The 7885-nt window shown below is 43.2% G+C and overlaps 1 long non-coding RNA gene across 1 annotated transcript; it reads right to left on the bottom strand.

Moving 5' to 3' along the window:
• Positions 1-1235: 1235 nt before the first annotated feature.
• On the bottom strand, positions 1236-2403 carry LOC123984598. The gene is made up of 3 exons (XR_006828459.1): positions 2312-2403; positions 2162-2214; positions 1236-2057 (listed from the first exon to the last, which is right to left on the bottom strand). It is a non-coding gene; the product is annotated as an uncharacterized LOC123984598 (long non-coding RNA).
• Between the last annotated feature and the right edge of the window lie 5482 nt (positions 2404-7885).

Raw genomic sequence — 7885 nt, 5'->3', positions numbered from 1 at the left:
CTGGCTCCCAAAACAGATCAATTAGTAAAACTAAACAGTAAATTATTAATCACATTGCTTTGTGTTCCCGTTCCATCACCGGAAGAAAACAGTTCATTAGAGAGAGAGAGAAGCAAGGGGGGGGGCAGTGTGATTGAGAGGGGCTTTAAACCGAGCTGATGCTGTGTGAACATTTGAAGAAAAAAGAGGGAGGAATTATCAAGCATGTCCATCATTCCAGGTAACTTCCAAACCACCCCCACCGTCCCCCGGTCCCTCCTAAAATGACGTGCACTCATAAAATGGGGTCAAGCAGTGGAGGAGTTCAATGTCACAGCCATCATATACATTGCCCGTTGGGGTGCGTGTGATTAAAATAACACACAGGGATGTTTCATGTCATGGTGAGCAATCAGACCATATTTGCAAAAATATTCAGATCAGATGAATTTTAATGAGGTGTACACTCGAGGGGGATACCGCTGTCAGAGCGCTGGGGATAGAAGGTGGAAGCAAGCCCGTCCCCTTATTTGCCAGAAGACAGCAAGGTACATAAACTTTTTTTCCCTTTCTCTCTCCCTCTACCCTTGGATGAAAAAAAAAAAAGAGGGAGAGAGAAAGAGATCCAAATTCAGGGGTCCACTCGGTGTTCAGATTGCTCTGCTGTTCTGAGTTGGGCAATTTGAATAAATTATTCCAAATAAGAAAAAAAATCGCTCAGTGGGGTTCATTTTGTGAGAAATTATATTTTCGCAGGAAAGGTTAATTTTGAAGGGAGCCTGAATGACTGAGAACTGGGGGTGGGGGTGTGGGCTGCAGAGGGAGTGAAGGTAGGAAAAAGAGAGCGGGCTAAAAAGAAGGAGAGAGAGAAACAGGCAGAAAGAGAAAGAGAAATAAGGGGGGTCGGCAGGAACGGCGTGCTGCACGAAGAGCATTGGGCATCAAGGAGGAGAAGGGGCGAGAGAGGGATGGAGGGAGGGAGCAAGGGAGGGAGGCAGTTATTAAAAGCGATTGCATTGCCTCCTGGATGTCTCAGGAGAGCAGAATCAGTGGAGATGTTAAACCTTGCTTGACACCCCAGTTGGATAATTGTGGGTGTGGGAGCTAATCAGCGGAAGATGTCTCCTCAATTTAAATCTTGTCAGTTAGTGAAGATTAGGCCCTCCTGTCCCGGCCACCATTAGCTTTGTTGCATGTCAATGCGCCGGTGAGGTTGTCCGCCTGGTCTGGCTGCAAGGGTAAAAAGGCGAGCGTGATGGAAAACCAGCAGATTTATTCCAGCTAAAACCAGTATGGCACGTTCAAGAAAACCCATATGAGGGGAAAAGGGAATTTATGCAGCCTTTTTGAAAATGCATTTGTTACTACTGACCTAACAGGGGGACCCTGTGGAATAAGAAATGTAGTGCGGGGATGTGCTCCAGATTTTTCTGCCAGAAAAACATCTTGGATAGTTAAATATAATGTCGTACACAAACTAGAGGCCAGGGAAGCAAATTAGTGTGTGTTTGCTGAAAATACATAAAATTAAGGGGAATTATAATTTCGGTAATACACAGGCCAACTGAAGTCATTAAATATATAGCCACACTGTCCCTATACTCTTGCTGTATGTTTTAATGTTATGTTATGGGATAACTTTGGCTTGAAGGAAATCATAAGATCCTGATGTTTTGGCTATTTCATGACTAACAACCTGTGACAGTTTGATCTCATTAATAAAAATGTGGGGTATAATTTTAACCCCGGTTAAAAGTACTGGTGGGTGGAGGTGGCTACTTCAAAAATACACTGTAGTGAATTTTACAGCTTGAGTCTGGCTGGCTGTGTGCCATGGCTTTGCATTCCCCCCATGGTAAATATTTGTAACAGATTTTTCCTGCAGGACAATGGGCTCCTTTCACTAAGCAGGTTCCGTAACCTTGGAGCGAATGCGAGGTCAGGCCAAATAAACAAGACAGCCGTGCCAAGCTGAGCGACTGCACTGATTCCTGGGCCGGGCCTGCTGCATACCAGGCCCTCTGCTCTCTTCTCCTCACCACCAGAGTCTGAGTGCTGACAGATGTTTCAAGCGCGGGCTAAGAATGATAGGGGACATTGAGAGAAAGAAAACGAGGGCGCTTTACTCTCTCTGGCTAACTTTTTCTCCACATTTCCACTTTCTTATCCCTTCACAATTTACCTCAATCCAAGTGTGTCAGGGTTCCCAACATATCCTCCAACACCCTCAGACACCTACAACACAAATCATGAAAAAGAAAAAAGAAAAGCATTATGATATGCCTCTGTATAGCAACAGTATGAGCCATTTTGAGTATGATGTGTGTCTAACCTGTGAACTGGATTATAATTAACAGATGCACAGCCCTGCAGTCCAGGGTCAAGAACCTCCAGAGTGTGTGCATGTTTGTTTAAATGTGCCTGAGCAAGAGAGAGAAAAGAAAATGACACTACCCTCTACAATTAGTGGGTCTGTCTACAGGTATGTGTGGGTGTTTATTCACACACACCAGGGTTTCCCGATACAAGTCAAAAATCCTGATGTTTCAATAGCAACGGCTCCCAACCCCCAGACCACTTCTGTTCTGTCAAAGCGGTTAATATTAGCAGCCTGAAAGAGCGAGCTGCCGCCGGCTAGCGCAAGGTGTAACGAGTTCAAGGCCCCGCTTAGGCCCGAGGCAGCAGACGGTAAACAGTTGTTACCGGCTGTTTTTCGTAGAGCCCAGACAAAGCCTCTCTGTGTGAGAAACAACAGCTACAGCTGGGCTGAGCAGAGTGAGACATCGATCCATAAGCTCGTTCCTTTACACCCCTTCGAGCACTCGTCTGGCAGTCAGCAGGAGCAGCAGCGCATGCCAGCGCTGGGCACTGCACTGCAAAAAAACATCCGTCTTAATCGGTCGTTTAATCTGGTGCTGAGTCTTAAAAAGTTATATTTTGAAGGAAATATTAGATAAAAATATCTGTCAGCAGTCGGTGACATAAGGTTTACAATTTCAATGCAGGTGAAACTGAATTGGAAACAGCTTGAATAATTTACTGAATGGTAGTATTAACTCGCTTAGAAGAAAAGTCTCACTTTATGCACTATATTATGGTTGTCTGACATTTGTATTTTTAATTTCTCGTGAACTGTAGGCTAATAAAAATAATACGTGTAACAGTAAAAGAAAATGTACTATTATCTTTTTAAAGAGACAAAAACTGATAAAGAAAAATATACCACTGGTCATCTTTCTTTAAAACAGAAAAAGTTGACAAACAAATATCTTTAAAAATCCATTTCTACTTTGAGCAGTCTCTTGAAATCACATTGGCCATGAAGGGCCCAGTTAAAAGTATCAAAGAGGGGAGACAAGAGACTGGCGTTTAATCTAATCTACATTCTAATAGTTGGGTAGACATTAATTATTGATAAGACCGGCAATTGATTGGTTAATAAGATAATGTAATTGAGAAATGAAAATCATCAGACTTGAGCGGGTGTGCGTCGGCTCCAGTCTGAGCCGCATGGGGGGGTTGTGGAGGGGGGTCTTAGGGGATTGCCCCTACATAGGGTTCCATCATTACTGCCACACTATAAAAGCAGAGTGGTGATTAAAAGGACTTGATTGATTTGACTCTCATTGGGATAAGCTGTCCTCGTTCCGTCACTGGGCTCCGCCTGCAAAAAAAAAAGAAGAAGTGTGTGTATGTGTGCGTGTGTGTGTGTGTCTTGATGTATAAAATTAAATAAAATAATTAAGTAAATGTGTTTGTAAATGTGAATGAATATACCGGATGTATACTGGATGTAAAATGGGAGAAAATAAGTAAATAGCTGTATACCTTTATATTTTACCTAAATTAAAAATATATGTGTGTGTGTGTGTGTGTGTGTGTGTGTGTGTGTGTGTGAGTGAGTGTGTGTGTGTATAGGCATGTGTATTTAATAAATAAAAGTATCTGAGTATGTGTACGGACTGCAGCCCAGCTACAGGAGGTACAGCAATTTGTGTGCGTGTGTGTGTGCGTGTGACTGTGTATCCATGTCGTCAAGAGGTGGCCCCACTCCCCCAGTTTTCACTCGCCTTTTGTCTGCACTCTGTACTGTACTCTGCTGCTCAAACACACACACACACACACACACTCGCTCAGCTCCAACCCAGCCTGAGAGACGGAGACAGACCCTGCCGCCTGACACAAAAGCTATTGATTTTACTATCTGCTGCAATGAATGATTTTCCTTAGCAAATTTCTGAATTTAGAAATGAGTTCAATACTAATAATGATAGTGGAAGGATTCTTTAAACTGTTAGAATTGAGAAGGGGGAAATTGAGAAGGGAAAAAGAAGGAGGGAGCGCGGAGAAGAAGAGGAAGGAAGTGAAGATTTGTGTGTGTTTGGCTTTGGAAAAAGAGAGGATGTGATTTCTTGCCATGGGTGAGATTAAATAAAGATGACACCAATGGTTTTAACAATCTAAATTACTACATTCTACCCTCAAATACAATTACTCTTATTTGGCTTTCCTCAATGGGCTGAGAATGGAATAAGTCAGTGGAGGGTTTTGTCTTTTTTTATATATACTTTTAATAACTCCCAACTTTTATACGAACAGTTTTCATCCACCTATTTTCACGCACCGCTCTTCTGCTTTTTACGACGCAATTTCCAATATACAGCATTCTTTCGAGCTTGCTCCTTAATCCATTCATATATTTCATGCGCCATAAAGACACAACCGGTTCACTTTCTATTTTGCATCACACAAATCTTCCATAAAATAAAAACAGGCACATAAATATTTAACATGGTCTCTGTTTAGATGGGGGAAACTATTTATGTCAAATTAAACAACAGATATGCCGAGCAGCTCAACAGAGCAACTCAGCAGACTGGAACATTTCTTCTAATATTTCATTTTTGGGGGTGCACATTATTTTCCTGGTTATTCAGAAAACTGCCATAAAACACGTGGAACAGCCATGTTAAACATTGCATGTGGTGATCATGCTGTAAAAAGTCTGTGTGTGTGTGATAGAAATACAGTAAAAGATGTGTGTATGTATGTATTAGCAAAATTTACAGTTTGTGCATGTGACTTTATATATATGCTAGCCTGTGTGAATGTTTGCATGTGTGAGTCTCTTCTCTCTTCCGGTCTTTCATTTGGGCAGGCAGGCAGCGGCTTGGTGGGGTGATGTGTGTTAATCAGAAGCCCCGTGCCCCGTTGAGGTGTTAATTCAACCCCCCTGTTACAGAGAGGTGTAGATTAATAGATAAGGGAGGTCTGAGCGAGGGTCAGCGCGATACGGCCCTGGCTGTGTTCGCCCGCTTGTCAGACACCTGCCTGGATTAAGCTGCTGGCTTCTCTCTCCGTTGTGTGCAGGTGAGAGGTCGACCATTTAACCAGTTCATTGGTCTCTTATTCAGTTTTCAAGGTGGGGTGGATCTGCATAAAGGCTCTGGCATCCGTGTGCTTCACAGGGTTCGTCTGCACAGGGGGTCCTGCACCGTGAGGTAGAGAAGCGGACAGGCGATGCAGGATCTGCCGCAGAGGATTACTGTAAATATACTTTGAGACTCGGGAGGAGATGAAGAGCAGTTACGATGCTGGAAATGCGGTGGATTTTTTTTTCATTTAATTTATTTCTTGTTTAAATCTGATTTCAACTGTAGAGCGGCGCAAACCTTAACACGGGAGAGTGTTTTCTTCTTTTCAGGAATTTTCTTGGAGTAAGGACAAGGAGATCCTCGGCAAACAGAAAAAAATAAAAAGGGATAAAGCGGGCTGGGGGAGGGAGGAAAAACGCATGAAACATGAAACTCTGCAAATTTGACTTATAACAAGCAAAATTACACCCTGCTGTCATTTAAATTATGGCTGCCCTCTATAAAGGTGTCTTTTAGGTGCATTAATTGAATTCGGCACTATTTCCCAATAATAATCTGTAAAGTTCAGCCGTCCATCCTTCATGAGATCCCTGCCGCGTACCAGAGGAGTATCTATTTCAGTGGCTTAATTTATTTTCATGATTCGCCGATAATGACGGCCATGCAGGCTGTACATCAGAATTAACCTTCATTTCACTGAGGTATATTACGATGACAGTCCCCGACACATTTCACCTACACAAAGGGCATTCTCTCCCTCTCTCTCTCTCTCTCCCTTACTCTCCCTTTCTCCCCCTGCCTCCTCTGTCGCTGCCCCTGCTGTATAATCATCCTCGGCAGCCAAGATTGTTTGATAGCCGATTAATTTTCATAGGAAATCAAGTGGCCACCTCTTTCTCTCTATCGCTTTCTCTTTATTTCTCCCTCTTATGCCCCCCCCCCCCCCTAAAACACATACACACCCTTCCCTCCAACAATAGTGAACAGTGCTTGTGCTTGGTGACTTTCCTGTCAATTAGGTGTTTTATTTAATCTCATCTAACTTTTTTCTTGAATAAATTGCATCCCCCCCATCCCCCACCCCTCATTTCTGATATCTCCAGCGTGGTTAATTTATTTTGGACGATGCCGATGTAACAAAAGTGCTGTAAATTAATCAGGGGACATCAAGCGAAAGGGGGTCCTTCGCTCTCTCTCCGTCTCTAATTTCTATGCAAACCATTAAGTGTCAGATATAGATTCCACCATTTGCTATGGTCTCAGTCAAAAGATTTCATTAGGGACCTGACGTCACATGTTGAAGGCAGCGCCGGATCATTTCTGTCCTATTTTCTCCCTCATGAGCTCTTTGTTCTTCGCCCCTCTGTAGAATCCTGCCACTAAAAAGGCCCCTATGCAAATGACAATAATAGATTTTGCTAAGCACCGCTGCAACGGCATGATAGCCTATTTAGAGAGAAACCAAAGAAACATTCAATTTGTGGCATTAACCATGGCACATGCAAAGGTTGCCAAAAAAGTGATTAAGAAATTACAGAATTGGTCCTCTGCTTGAAGTTCCCTTTCTCTCTTTTTTTCTCCCTCTCTCATTGACATGACATCTGTAATGAGGAGGGCTGGTAATTAGAATATTCTGGAGAGGTGAGCCCTGCTGGAGCTGGCAGCCAGAAGACTGATCTTTCTCTCTCTCTATATATCTTTTCTCCATTATTTCTTTCCTCCGTCATAAGGGCCTGGATGCAGAACAGACAGAAAAACAGCTGTCTGATGACCAGACTCTCTATGGATGTCTCTCACTCTTCTTTGTGTGAGCGTGCGTGTCTCACGGACGACCTGTTTGAAGCCCCTCTGCCAGCAAATAAATATAATCAATCTCCCATTTACATACAAATAGGCTTCTCCCCTTCATCCTAATAATCTGCCCAGCATCCTCAGAGAGAGAAAATAATATTCACTCCACATGGCAATTTCGTATTTATCATTAGATGGCTTTATTGATTGTTGTTTTTTTTCCCTTGGATACAATTTTTTTCCACTTCATTTCATTAGAGGATATTGAAGACATGTAAGGCTGACATGGCACATATGCTTCATTATTTCTTGCCCAAGAATGATTATGGATATTGACACTGTCACGTCTTCCCCCTTCGTCATCAGTTAGCTTACCGCGTAGAGATCCAGGAAGCCGCAATATGAGCGGTGTGGGGCCACAGGCGCTCAGAACACTATCATGGGCGTTTAATGGGTGTAAACTGCAGGGGCGCCGCACGTGTGCCGCTGCGTGTCGCTAATGTGGCTCATTCCATTTTGTGTCATGCCGATGATAGGGGGTGACCGGCGGGGCCCTGACTGAGTGTCAATCCCACTTTGGACAAACAACCCTTCTGTCAGTGCGATCACTGAGCGCCAGGGGCATCCGACACATCCATCATACATACAGAGAGAGGAAAGGAGAAACAGAGACAGACTTGGAGCCAGTGAAACTTATTAAATACCAATTACTTATTGCTATCTAATTAAAACTTGTCTAA

The sequence above is a fragment of the Micropterus dolomieu genome, linkage group LG16 (genome assembly GCF_021292245.1).
Source record: "Micropterus dolomieu isolate WLL.071019.BEF.003 ecotype Adirondacks linkage group LG16, ASM2129224v1, whole genome shotgun sequence".
Classification (NCBI taxonomy): domain Eukaryota; kingdom Metazoa; phylum Chordata; class Actinopteri; order Centrarchiformes; family Centrarchidae; genus Micropterus; species Micropterus dolomieu.
The sequence above is the reverse complement of the archived record's forward strand: the minus strand, read 5'-3'. Positions and strand labels throughout refer to the sequence as shown.